Below are 13,651 nucleotides of genomic sequence, written 5' to 3' on the forward strand. Positions count from 1 at the left end.
AAGAACATCAAAATCATCCATGATGACTTCTGTCTATAACAACACGTTTTTCTACTTGTACCAGTATAATCTTGAAAAATAATATCCCAGCTTAGATAACTTAAGTATCTGAGAGTCAATGTAGGCAAGCAATTCTGGGCCTTGATGTTTCCCACGTAAATTTTAATAAAGGAAAAACACTTCCTGTTTCAAAATACAGATTTCTTTCGTAAACGATCAAAGTATTCTTAACAGGTACACTTTCTTAGTCGTGTTTGTGCCCCCACCTAAAACTTATGTGGCACTAAATACTGTTTTTGCACGACTGTGGTCTATGGGGGTATTGTTATTCCCCGCCAAAGGCGGAGGGATATCAAATTGGCGTTGTCCATTCGTTCGTACAAACTATTTAGGGCTTTATAGACAATCCCAGAAATTGATAACTCCCGGATTACCGCCCTGAATACACGCGCGCGCCTCCAAAACGGTACTGAAGAAAACAACAGGGACATATATGTTTGTATAGGTCCCTGAAGAAAACAAGAAGGCGAAACGATTTTATCGAATATATTTGAAGATTTAAAAAGTTTCTGTTAACGATCTGATAATAACGTAATAGTTCGTGTTTTTTTAATATCAGTTATTACGTAATTAGAAGATATAAGGTTCATCTACATTCAATTAAGAGTAATAAAACTCAGCATGAACAGGGACCTATTTGTATAGGTCTCTGGCGAGAATAAGGTCTTGATTGTCATTAAACATGTTATTTAAAGGTGACACGTGATATGTTATCTTAATTACGGTATCTACACATGTGCAGACAGGCGGTGTCACGTGCATACCCATAAACGCTTTAAATCCACACTTGGGACATCGCCTTCCATTGAGCGGATTCGTTCTCTCCTTTATCGCTGATGTTTTTTTCAAGACCTTTATCTTGCTGAAATTAATCATCCATAAGAAACGAAGAAAAAAAATCACTTATTTTTTCGTGTTTTTATTTTTTAATCGTAAATTTAGACTTTATAACGAAAATTGAATAAAGACATACGTTTAGGAAATATAGAGAACACACTTGGAACTATTCAAGTTTATTTAAGGCTCCATATTTTTTATGTTGAACATGTTTATCGTGAATTTAGATGTTATTGACTTAAGACAATTTAATCAATAATGAAATCAGAACATATTGAGAACAGCCCAAAACAGTTTATATCAGACTATAAACTTTGATATTACATGTTAAACGTTATTTCAATAATAATAATATAAGAACGTTATAGGCAAAAGCTGATATGTCCTTTTCAATAAAAAAGTATGCCATGTCCTGACATCTTACACAGTTTTGCAAATGAATAGCTCCGGTACTTGTTCATTTAGAATCACAAAATTCATATCCGGCTAGTGATTTTTGTATTAGCTTGAGATCGATTTATAAATAACAGAAATTGCTAAAAAGCACTTTAGTTTTAGACTCAACCAGATACATACTTTTGATTAAAAAAGTTTGCCTCTACCTGAAATCTTACAGAGGTTCGCTTATAAATATTTCTGGACCAATTTTTTAATCACAAACTTCATTTCGGCTATAGAATTTTATATTACCTTTAAAATGACACTTACACGGGAAATATTAATAATGAAATGGAACATGTTTAGACAAACAAAAATATGTACTATTCAATTAAAAAAGTCGGCCTCGGTCTTGAATCTTACAATGCTTCTTATTGAGTACCTCCGGAACTATAGAAGTACGGTATTTAATGAGAAATAATACAGGCTTAAACAAAGGCAGATATCTACTTTTCAATAAAATTGTCTACCTCGTCCTGAAATCTTTCAAATGTACGCTCATTAATATCTCCGGCACTATTTACGCTCAAATCACAACGTTTACTTCGGACTTTAGATATTTCTATAACCTTTATAATTTTCATTGAATAATTTTATTCCATAAAGAAATAATTAAATTTTATACAAAGGCATTACGGAAAGGTATGCATACAAAGCAAACTCGACCTCAAACATTACGTGTTGTCACTGAATATTGTTGCAGAGACACATATTTTATAAATATATCGTGTATATTTCTTATTTAACTTATATATTAATAGTGATTAACGATGTGATACATTTGTCCCTTGGTTTCATGTTTCAATTGTTTTCAATTCTACTGTGCGAAGTCATAAAGTACTGTTTATTGGAATAAAGCGGGTGTTTACTATGATTACGGTGTAATCTGCCAAATTCTTCAGTACCGTCAGGATCAGCGGGTCACGTGATAGCCAATATGGCGGCGGTCAATTTATCGATTCTGGGATTGTCTATATCAGAAACCATATAAAATATAAGATATCAACATGAATTGTTATGGGTGTATTGATATTAATGAGGAGAAGTACCATTCTTAAGAACCATAACCCTACACTTTCTTACAAAAGATTTATTGCCCTTTGTTCTGTTTTATTACATAACATTTCAGGGCTATATCTCAGATGCGATGCAAGATTTTAACATGACACTTCATAGGTGTATAAATATCAATGGGGATAATTGAAATGCAGAAAACAAGTAGCCTTCATTTTTTTCGGATTATGTCGTAAATTCAGGGTTTGCACCCATCCATGAACACAATTTCTTTGGAGGGATATATCAATTGGTATTTGCTTGTTCATCACAGATGTTGTTTAGACGTGCGACTTGTAATCCGTGATTTGTTGCAATTCAATAATATGTCCTTTTTGTCCAGAGCATAGCTAAATAAAGCATTATAGATTTTCACAAAGAACTTAAAAAAATTGTCATGGATTTTCCGATGTCATGTCACGAATGTTATAAGTTCCAATCTCAAGGTTACAATTCTAAGTGAAAAGTAAAGGCTTTGTCAAGAACATAAGGTCATCTAAAATTTGGCAAAAAAGCAAGCATGGTGAGACACACCCACATGAGAACAAGGTTTCTAGGTGCAATGTTAAAATTTTAGGTTTAATGTCTTATATAATATTAAATAAACCTATAACACTTTGCTCTGAGCATAACTTGTTCAGCATCAATATATGTTTATATACCGTGAAAGAACTGAAAATAATTGTTTGACGGGGTTGTCGCGAATAAAACACAGACCAGTAGGTGTTTGTTACATATCATGTCCAAATATCAAATAATAGCCTTGAGTCTAACTATGATTGTGAAAGCAAGTAGAATAGTCAAGCATACAGAGATGAATTGGCGCAAGCAAGGACCATATCACTAAGTTGAAGGTCCAGGTCACATTTTAAGGTCACAGCTATTCGTGAACATGTATTTCATATGAGCTTTCATAAAATGATAATAAAATCTTACACTGAAATGTCCTGGATCTTTAAATAAAACAATATCACAAATATTGTCGCAATGGAAAATAAAGTCACCACATATAAATTTGATCAGTAAATGGAATATTAAACTGTGCTTTTATTTAAAAAATTGGGTCGATGAGATTTTATTTACAATTATTTTTTTACGAACATATATCTCGCTACCTTTCCCTATGTCCAATGTCAAGCTAAATAAATCATATTCCACAGAATATGATAGATCAATCATTGTTTGACAATATTGTGTACGTTATACCCAATGTTAATTACATTTTTCAGATTTATTATTCTTTATATGTAGTTTTTGGAAAATAATATTAGTATTGAAGCGTTATACACACATATCCGTTACATATAGCTATAACTTTTTTGAGAAATTCAGGATTACTTTTATAGTGACAACATATGTCGCATAATCGATGTAACACAATAACGAACACAAGTCCATTTCAAGTTTGATTGCGATTTATTTTATTTTCATTTTTTTAAAACTCAAACGTTTTCCAATATCCGTAAAATATCATGAACAAGATCTATGCGGCGGCCTAACGGCGCCGCGAAAAGAAGTAATTGTGACCTATCTGGTCGGTTGCTAACGTGTACTGATCCCCCTACTGTAATGCATACATATTAATATGCATCGAAACACTCAATGGTGACGTGTGCATTTTCCGACGGAAGCATGTGCACAATCACGTGTCTTAAGGGCACGACGTAATATGACATATGCAACGGACGCATACGGACGGTAGACTGTCATTTTCATAAAATTGTACAACAGTTAATGGGCTTCACGTACCTACCCAAGTGATGACTAATTAGTGAAACAAGCAATTGGCAATTACTTGGTGTCTTCTCCTCGTCTAGTTTCATGTTAATATACATGTATGCTGTATATTTGTATATCTATAAAGGTAGACACGATATTAACTTGATGCAAAGGAACAAAAGTAACACTATCCTTAGAAATCTATCTTATGCAATATGTGAAGCATATATTTAAATTCATTGCTATTGCGTAGTGCATATTATTTGAAATGATATCATTTGGCTCAAATTTGATGCCATAATTTAAATTAATATAAATATTAAGATACGATCGGCATCGTTATTAAAATGTTAATATATATCTTACAGATCAATATTTAACCACGGACTCCAGATATCAATATACGATCCGAGATTTAACCTAGTTCGAAGCAATTGCTAATATTAATGAAATCTTTGCTGAACGTATTTCGATTTACATTTCATTTTACTTAAATTAATGCTGCATAAGCATTACTTATTTTAGTTGTAGTCAATGGACTGTAGTGGGCTGGCTTAGATCATTGAACACAATACTCTCTTTATACTTGGCCTTTTGTATTAAATTCAACATCAGCTTCTAGCATGTGTAACATAACCCGTAATCTTAATTGCCTTTATTATATACAGGACTCTCCAACAACCAGTGGACTCTCTACTTTGGCAACAGACAAGCTTGAAAATGACGAGGTAACGCTTCGTAAACACAGTAAGAAATCGCACGATTAGCTCGCTTACTTATGGTGTACGAACCGGTTCAAAAGTCAGAATCGTATCATACGGTTTAGCTAAAACCGTATCATACGGTTTATAAACCGCATGATACGCTTTAAACAGTATGGTATGGGATACGGATAGGTCCAAAAGTCGTATTCGTATCATACCATCGAATCAGACGGTTTAGCTAGAACCGTATCAGACGATTTTGGGATCATAAACCGTCTTATACGATCATATCAGACGGTTTTGACTTTTGGACCGATTGTACGCTTAACTGTTTGATGCGAAACCGTATGATACGATTCGTATCAGACGGTTTACGATTCGTATCATACGGTTTAACGTAAACCGTATCATACGGTTTACACTGAATAAATCTATTTTTAGATCTGATTGGGTGATTGGACATTGAATATTACCCGTCATAAACCGTCTGATACGATTCGTATCATACGGTTTCGAATCATACGGTTTAACGTACGAACCGGTCCAAAAGTCTTAAAAGCGTATCATACGGTTTAAAGCGTATCATACGGTTTATAAACCGTCTAATACGGTTCTAACTAAACCGTCTGATACGAATACGACTTTTGGACTTATCCGTATCCCATAGAATCGTAAACCGTCTGATACGAATCGTATCATACGGTTTCGCATCAAACAGTTAAGCGTACAATCGGTCCAAAAGTCAAAACCGTCTGATACGACCGTATCAGACGGTTTATGACCCCCAAACCGTCTGATACGGTTCTAGCTAAACCGTCTGATACGATGGTATGATACGAATACGATTTTGGACCTATCCGTATCCCATAAGAAGTTTTATCTAAAACCGTTTCATACTGTTTTGTATGGGATACGGATAGGTCCAAAAGTCGTATTCGTATCAGACAGTTTAGTTAGAACCGTATCATACGCTTTCAAGACTTTTGGACCGGTTCGTACGTTAAACCGTATGATTCGAAACCATATGATACGAATCGTATCAGACGGTTTATGAAGGGTAATATTCAATATCCAATCAGCCAATCAGATCTAAAATTAGATGTATTCAGTGTAAACCGTATGATACGGTTTACGCTAAACCGTATGATACGAATCGTAAACCGTCTGATACGAATCGTATCATACGGTTTCGCATCAAACAGTTAAGCGTGCAGTCGGTTCAAATTCAAAACCGTCTGATACGATCGTATCGGACGGTTTATGACCCCAAAACCGTCTGATACTGTTCTAGCTAAACCGTCTGAAACGATGGTATGATACACATCTGACTTTTGGACCTATCCGTATCCCATACGATTCGTATCATACGGTTAAGCGTAAACCGTATGATACGGTTTACACTGAATAAATCTATTTAATAATACCCGTCATAAACCGTCTGATACGATTCGTATCATACGGTTTAGAATCATACGGTTTAACGTACGAACCGGTCCAAAAGTCTTAAAAGCGTATCATACGGTTTAAAGCGTATCATACGGTTTATAAACCGTATGATACAGTTCTAGCTAAACCGTATGATATAATTAAGACTTTTCGACCTAGCCAATATTTGTCAACAGTTATGATCTTTTAGGTGAAGATGCATTGGGACTGAAGCTAACGGTTTTTTAGAAGTTGAACTTATCAAAATTAAATGAAGATTATGTGCAGATTAACAGTTATTGACAGTGCGCTTCTTCCCAATAAAATCTACCATATAATAACTTAAGGGCAATATATAAATTAAGGGCAATAACTTAAATTATATGAGAACCAGAGTTCCAGTTCTCGTACACTGTTCTTCTTCTCAATAAAATTCGTCCACATATTGAAGTTTCAAGTTTAAAGATTTTATAATATAGAAGAAATAGCCCGTACAAATATAACGTATGAAAATTACCAAAGGGAAATAAGTAAAAAAACAAGAGCGATAAGTAATCACATGTGTCGCCTGTCATTGTATAAAGTTTGAAGTCGATACCTTCAATACTGTAGGAGTTATGCGCCGGAAAAGATTTTCAAACAAAGGGAGACCACCCAGAGTTATGATTCCTTGTCACTGCGCTTTCCCTCAATGAACTGTATCACATTAAAAAGTTTGAAGTCGATACATTCAATACTAAAGGAGTTTTGCTCCGGAAACGATTTGTGAAAGACAGACAGACAGATGACGGAGAAGTGATCCCTATATGTCGCAGCTACTTTGTAGCAGGCGACAAAAAATAGGTACGGAGTAACATCTTTTGCGTACTGCACTTTCTGTCAATGATATCTTAATGTATCTAAATTTGTAGTTTCAAGTCTCTAGCTTTTATAATATATAGGAGAAAAACCTGATAAAAATCAAGTATAGCCATTTAAAAGGGCAATAACTAAAATAATAACAGATGCAGAGTAACATTTTATTCACACTGCACTTCATCTAAAAATATTCTTCATATATGAAGTTTCAAGTCTCTAGCTTCTATAGTATAGGAGAAATAGCCCGAACAAAAACAAAGTATGAAAATTACAAAGGGCAATAACTCAAAAAGAGCTGTCAGTAGGACTTTTCTTGGTACTTGAGAATAAAAAAAGTCCATTATTAAATAAAAATTCATTTCAGATGTCAGTATTATGGGAATTTGACAGTAATCTCCAATAATTTTTCAGGCATGTATTAACTTTCAAGTGAATACCTACTAACAGAGTTTTAAAGATTGATGTCAATTGCTTCTAAAACTTAAAGAAGCAACTGTTTAAGTACAGAAAGGGTTATTTTTCAGTCTAAGTCCATACTCTAGTTATGGGCCTTGGATAGTGATCATTTATTATGATCCCGTAGATATGTATTAAGTTTCAAATGGATACCTTTAATAATTTTGAAGATTGATGTTGCACGAAATACTTAAACCTGAATTTATTTCAGTACAAAAAGGGCCATCATTCAGTCAAACTCCATACTAGAGGTATGGGCCTTGGATAGTTGTCATCAATTATGATCCTGTAAATGTGTATTAAGTTTCAAATGAATACCTTCAGTAGTTTTGAAGACTGATGTTTTACACAAAACTTTAACTTGGAAATGTTTAAGTTCAGTCAAAATCCATACAAGAGTTATGTGCCTTGGAAAGTGGTCATCAATTATGATCCCATACATGTGTAGTACGCTTCAAATGGGAACCTTTAGTAGTTTTGAAGATTGAATGTGCACAAAAAAACTTTCAAAGTACAAAAAAGGCCATACTTATGTCAAAATCCATGCTAGAATTATGGGCCTTGGATAGTGTCCTATGAGAATAGTAAAGACATGTATGAAGTTACGAACAAAAATATTCAGTGGTTTCTGAGATATGATGTTAGAAACATGTTGCATGCAAAACTTTAACCTTGAAAGTGCTATGCAGACGCCCACGCAAGGGCAAGTAGGAAAGCCCCACTATTCTTCGAACAGTCAAGCTAATAAGAAGTGCAGAGTGACAATTATTGCGCATTGCAGTCACGGACATTGACATAAAGATGTACAACAGATTTGGAGTCAATTCAAGTTATACAATATTGACTGAGTTATGCTCTGTACACGCTCTAGGGGACGCCAACACCGACGCCACCAACAAACGTAATACATACACGTCCCATTTTCCAAAGGGACACACACATCTTAAGAAAGTAGGCAAAATCTCTGGAAATATCACATTTTTGATGCATAAATTTAAAACTTCATTTCATGGTTTAGCATTATTGTTGTAAATACATTACTTATAGTCTTATCAAGGGTAGACAGGTAGTTTCACAGTTTGTATAATATATGAATTATTCCAAATCCTGGTTTATTCTTAATGTCTACCTTAGAACTATGCATATTGAAGTGAAGTTGAATTTGTGCATAAAAAAATTCAAGAAATATTTCCTATGTTTAGATGGAAATTGCTTGGTCTCGCATCTAGCACCTGCTTTCAGATTATGATCAACAGCACTAAATAAGTCATAACATGATATCTGGTAACAATTAGACCTTCAATTGTTGAAGTTCAACTTATTGGGGGTAATAACTGACGAGTACCTTTCAAAATCGGTTGCCATCATGAAAGCGGTCTAAGTTTTCCTATATTTTAAAGAATTAGAACACATTTTCAAAAGATTGAGTTAGTAATGGCCCTATTCCACTACAAAAACAAGCCCACGATTCGCTACGATTTCTTACATTTATTGAATCGGGAAGACTCGTGACAGTCTGCGATTCAGTTACGACAGTGGTACGATTGAGTTACGACGAATCGTGGGGTTCGGTTAAAGTCTTGCGAATAGGGTCGCGACTTCACTACGATGTGTAAGAATCTACTGCGACTGTACTACGAACGATGCAGATCGGTCACGACTAAGCTAGGACCACACCGAACGCACCCATGAATTCGGCGCCAATATCTACTGATATTTATTCTAACACGGCACGCGACTTGTTTTCTATAGACAAAGAAGGAAATAAAGTGTGGGTTATTCTGCAATAAATTATGGGCGGAGCTTAATGTTTCGAAAATAGTTCCGAATAAATAAAGAAAATATTGCAGTAAAATGCATGTGCTTAAATCCCGCTCTTAAAGAAATGTAAAAAAATGTAGCACGTATATAAATGTAATGAAACAACACATTGTATATTTGGTGATAAGTGGCATGACCACGCCTGCTAAGAATTTGTTTGTTAAGAAACGTAATTAAGAAAACACTTATAGCATGTCAGCTTTTCATAAGAATTAACACATGTGACGTCATTTAGTTTCTATGAGTGTTGTTCTCAATGAAAGTGACGTAATTTGCAAAATATTTATGAATGAAAACGACGTCAAATGTTTGTACAATTCAATGACGTCACTAAATAGTGAACTTTGTACTAAGAAGGGCGGAGTATTGAAAAATATAGTTCACGTCCAAAAGCTTGAAGCAAATCAATCAGAATCGTGTAAGAATAGAAATAATATTTTTCTATGATGGCTTGCTGTCGAATAACCCACAGTAAGGAGTATAGATTCGTGTTATCAAAGCACTCGTGCTCCGCATTCGTGATTTTATTCCTACGCATCTATACTCCTTACTGTGGGTTATTCGACAACAAAACATGATGGAAAAATATTATTTTTTTATCATTCTTTACAAAATCGTTACTGTTTCGTAACTAAATCGCGAGAATCTTAGCGGGCTCGCAACTCAATCGGGGTGAACTCTTGAGAGTCTTTACAAAGTCGTAAATGATTCGTAGACAGATCACGTGATCACCGATTCCCCGATTGAGTCACGAATTACCTAAGATTCCATTACGACGCCCAAGAACGCACTACGACACTGTTACGAGTCAACTGCGATTAAATTCAGTCTTGGAGGTCTTGGTCAAATTTTAAACACGTTTAAAAACTGGCCGCGATTTTTTGGGAGCTCACGACTCGCCCGCGACTAGCTACGAATGAGTTAGGACCTTCGCCGATTGAGTTACGAATGTCCCCGACCTCAAAATATTGGAAATCGGGACAAATCGTGGGGAATCGGGTCGTAGTGGAATACCCCTATAAGGAGTTCAATAAAAGTTGCTAATTTATATCATCTATAAGGCATTTAGGCCAAATTCTTAGAATATTCATAATGCATATGATTATAAAGAGGTGGCAACAAAGCTTCTTAATCATTATAAATTATGAAATACTAGAGTATTTGGTGTAAATAAGGAAGCCAATTAAAGGAAAAGCAGGCAGAAAATTATGAGACTTTATAGTACAGACCTTGTTTAGTGGAACACAATGGTGAGAAAATGTTAATCGGAGCATAACTATTGAAGATTCAAATATTTCAAAATGACGCATCATTGGAAAAGCCATTTTTATTTATTGTGACATCAAAGTGCATAAATTAAATATTGATACAGCTTTTACTACTACTGTTAAATCATTAGTTTGAAAATTAACAAGAGCCGTGTTCATCAGAAACACAATGCCACCTACTGCACCGCTTTGATTAAAAAATAAATCCCTTTAAAAATATTACTTCCCTTGTAAAAATGATCTGTACCTGCCAAATGATAAATATAAATTATCTCCCTTTAAAGCTTGCTACTTACCTTGGATTTTTTTACCCTTGACCTTGAAGGATGACATTGACCTTGACCTTTCACCACTCAAAATGTGCAGCTCCATGAGATACACATGCAGTTAAAAAATGTTACTTCCCTTGTAATAATGATTTGTACCTGCCAAATGATAATTATAAATTACCTCCCTTTAAAGCTTGTTACTTCCCTTGTATTTGTTTTTTTAACCTTTGACCTTGAAGGATGACCTTGACCTTTCACCACTCAAAATGTGCAGCATCATGATATACACATGCATGTCAAATATCAAGTTGCTATCTCCAATATGCCAAAGTTATGGCCAATTTTAAAGTTTTCGGACGGACGGACGGATGGACGGATGGACGGACGGACAGACAGTTCAAAGGCTATATGCCACCCTACAGGGGGCATAAAATATGATAATCTACTTCTCACATAATCGGTGTTATCATTTCAGATGTAAATCAACCATTTAAATATGATTAAATTGTGTGTAAATCTTAGTTTTGAAAAGGAAGCGTGTCAAATGGTATGCACACTTTACCACGAACTTTGCAATGTATGCACAACCGATCCAGTTGAGATATTTGTTAAACATTTGTATTATTATATATATGCATACATGAAAGAAACAAGATAAACAAATGTGCGTTCTTTAAATATTACAGTTTATTTAACTGAATAAAACCCAAAAATAATATTGAATAGCAAAGGTTATTGTACTTTGATGATAAGATTTACAATATAAGTTTTTATCTAGAATAATACAAACAAATACATTTTTAACAAAATCTGGACTGAAAACATGTAGCTTGTGTGAATTTTGCCAATCAAATATTGAAAAAAGACCATTTATTTTGGGAATGCACCTTATTCAAGACAAAACTGCCACACTTTCTGAAAGACGTGAACATTGAAATAAAATTAAGCAAAGAAAAGGCTTTCCTTGGTATTATCGACAAAAAAGTATACAATCATGTTCTGGATTCTATACTTATTATGATGAAAACTTTTATTTTTAACATGAAAATAAATAAATGCATTCCATACTTCAATATTTTCTAAATAATCTCAAGATAAAAGTACAAACAGACGCAGAAATTGCCATTATTAAAAACAAATATGAAACATGAACCTTGATCTCTTTGATAGCCACATTTGTGCCTATCCACGATCCTTCATACACAACACCAAACCCCTCTCTGAAAATTTTGTTACCTAAGTTTATCCCGGCCAAATTTATTCTTGGTACTGTGCAAGTTGTGCCAAATATCTGTTTTTGGGTGTTTAATGTCTGTGGCTGAGTGCTGCATTCCTGTGATTGGCTGTTCAATATCTGTGCCGGAGTGTTCAATGACTGTGGTGGAGTGTTCCCTGTCTGTTGTTGAGTGTTCAATGTCTGTGGTGGAGTGTTCCATGTCTGTGGTTGAGTGTTAAATGTCTGTGGTGGAGTGTTCAATGTGGACTGTATGTCAACTGTCTGTGAAGTGGCCAATGACTCTGTTGATGTGCAGTATCTCTGTTTGGGTGTTTAATGTATGTGGCTGAGTGCTGCATTCCTGTGATTGGCTGTTCAATGTCTGTGCTGGAGTGTTTAATGACCGAGGTTGATTATTCAATGCCTGTTGTTGAGTGGTCAATGTCTGAGGTAGAGTGTCTAATGTCTGTGGTGGTGAGTTCAATGTCTGAGGCAGAGTGTCTTATGTCTGTGGTGGAGTGCTCAATATCTGTGGCGGAGAGTTCAATGTCTGTGTTGGAGTGTTCCCTGTCTGTGGTTGAGTGTTCCCTGTCTGTGGTTGAGTGTTCAATGTCTGTGTCGGAGTGTTCCCTGTCTGTGGTTGAGTGTTCAATGTCTGTGGTTGAGTGTCCAATTTTTATGACTGTATACCAACTGTCGGTGAAGTAGCCAATGACTGGGTTGATTGTGTCAGTGTTTTCATACAGTATTCAGCTGTTCTTTTACTTAACACTCAGCCTAAAAGGTGTACAACTTCTCATCTACAATTATTCCAACATAATATTTTACAGGACATGTAACTTTTAAAACTGATGCATTCATCCCTTCAAGAACAAGAATGCCATCCTTATACCACTGATACTTTAAATTTCTATTGTGTAATGACGTTATCCTTGTTCCTTTTCTACTTAAGGTTCATATTTCCAGGCATAGTGTTGTTTAAAAAAACACCCTTGCCATGTCTTCTTCAGCATTTTCATCTGCTTTTTATGTCACTGTTTCTTCCACATTCAATTCTTCTCCATCCCTCTCATCCAAATTGCCAGCTGATTGTTGAACTCCCATAGACTTAGTACATTCTGAAGTCTTTTTATAGCTTTGTTCTAATATACCAATGGTACTGTGAAGAGAAGAGCCCGTGAGATTTCAGGTATTCTTGAAAAGAACATGCTTTGCCTTCCGTGTTGTTAAATCGGTCTAAATTTTCACCAGCAAAACTGCCGAGCAACAAATTTATGTCCTTCAAGTAACCTAACTGACTCTTTCCCTCTGGGAAATATTTTTTAAACCTCTTTCAATAATTTTTTCCACAGTTAGATCTTCATCTGCATTGTAATCCATTTTTCGTACACCTCCTCCTTTTGTCTTAGTGACGACTCTGTACTTTTTATTTGAAAAGTGCTGATATCCAATATATAATTTGTATATAGTGTGTTTTCCCCTTTCACTTTTGCCTTGACCAATATCTTGTTTCATCGGAAAAAAATG

At 35.0% G+C, this 13,651-nt stretch overlaps 1 protein-coding gene across 1 annotated transcript in view; it reads left to right on the forward strand.

Annotated features, from left to right (window-relative positions):
* The first annotated feature begins 4,823 nt into the window (after positions 1-4,823).
* LOC127872589 (breakpoint cluster region protein-like) overlaps positions 4,824-13,651 on the forward strand; it is a 96,813-nt gene continuing 87,985 nt past the window's right edge. The window contains exon 1 of the mRNA XM_052415916.1: positions 4,824-4,835. The gene's annotated coding sequence lies outside the window, so the exon portion shown is untranslated. The remainder of the gene's footprint in view (positions 4,836-13,651) is intronic.

The sequence above is a fragment of the Dreissena polymorpha genome, chromosome 3, assembly GCF_020536995.1.
Source record: "Dreissena polymorpha isolate Duluth1 chromosome 3, UMN_Dpol_1.0, whole genome shotgun sequence".
In the NCBI taxonomy this organism is placed as follows: Eukaryota; Metazoa; Mollusca; class Bivalvia; order Myida; family Dreissenidae; genus Dreissena; species Dreissena polymorpha.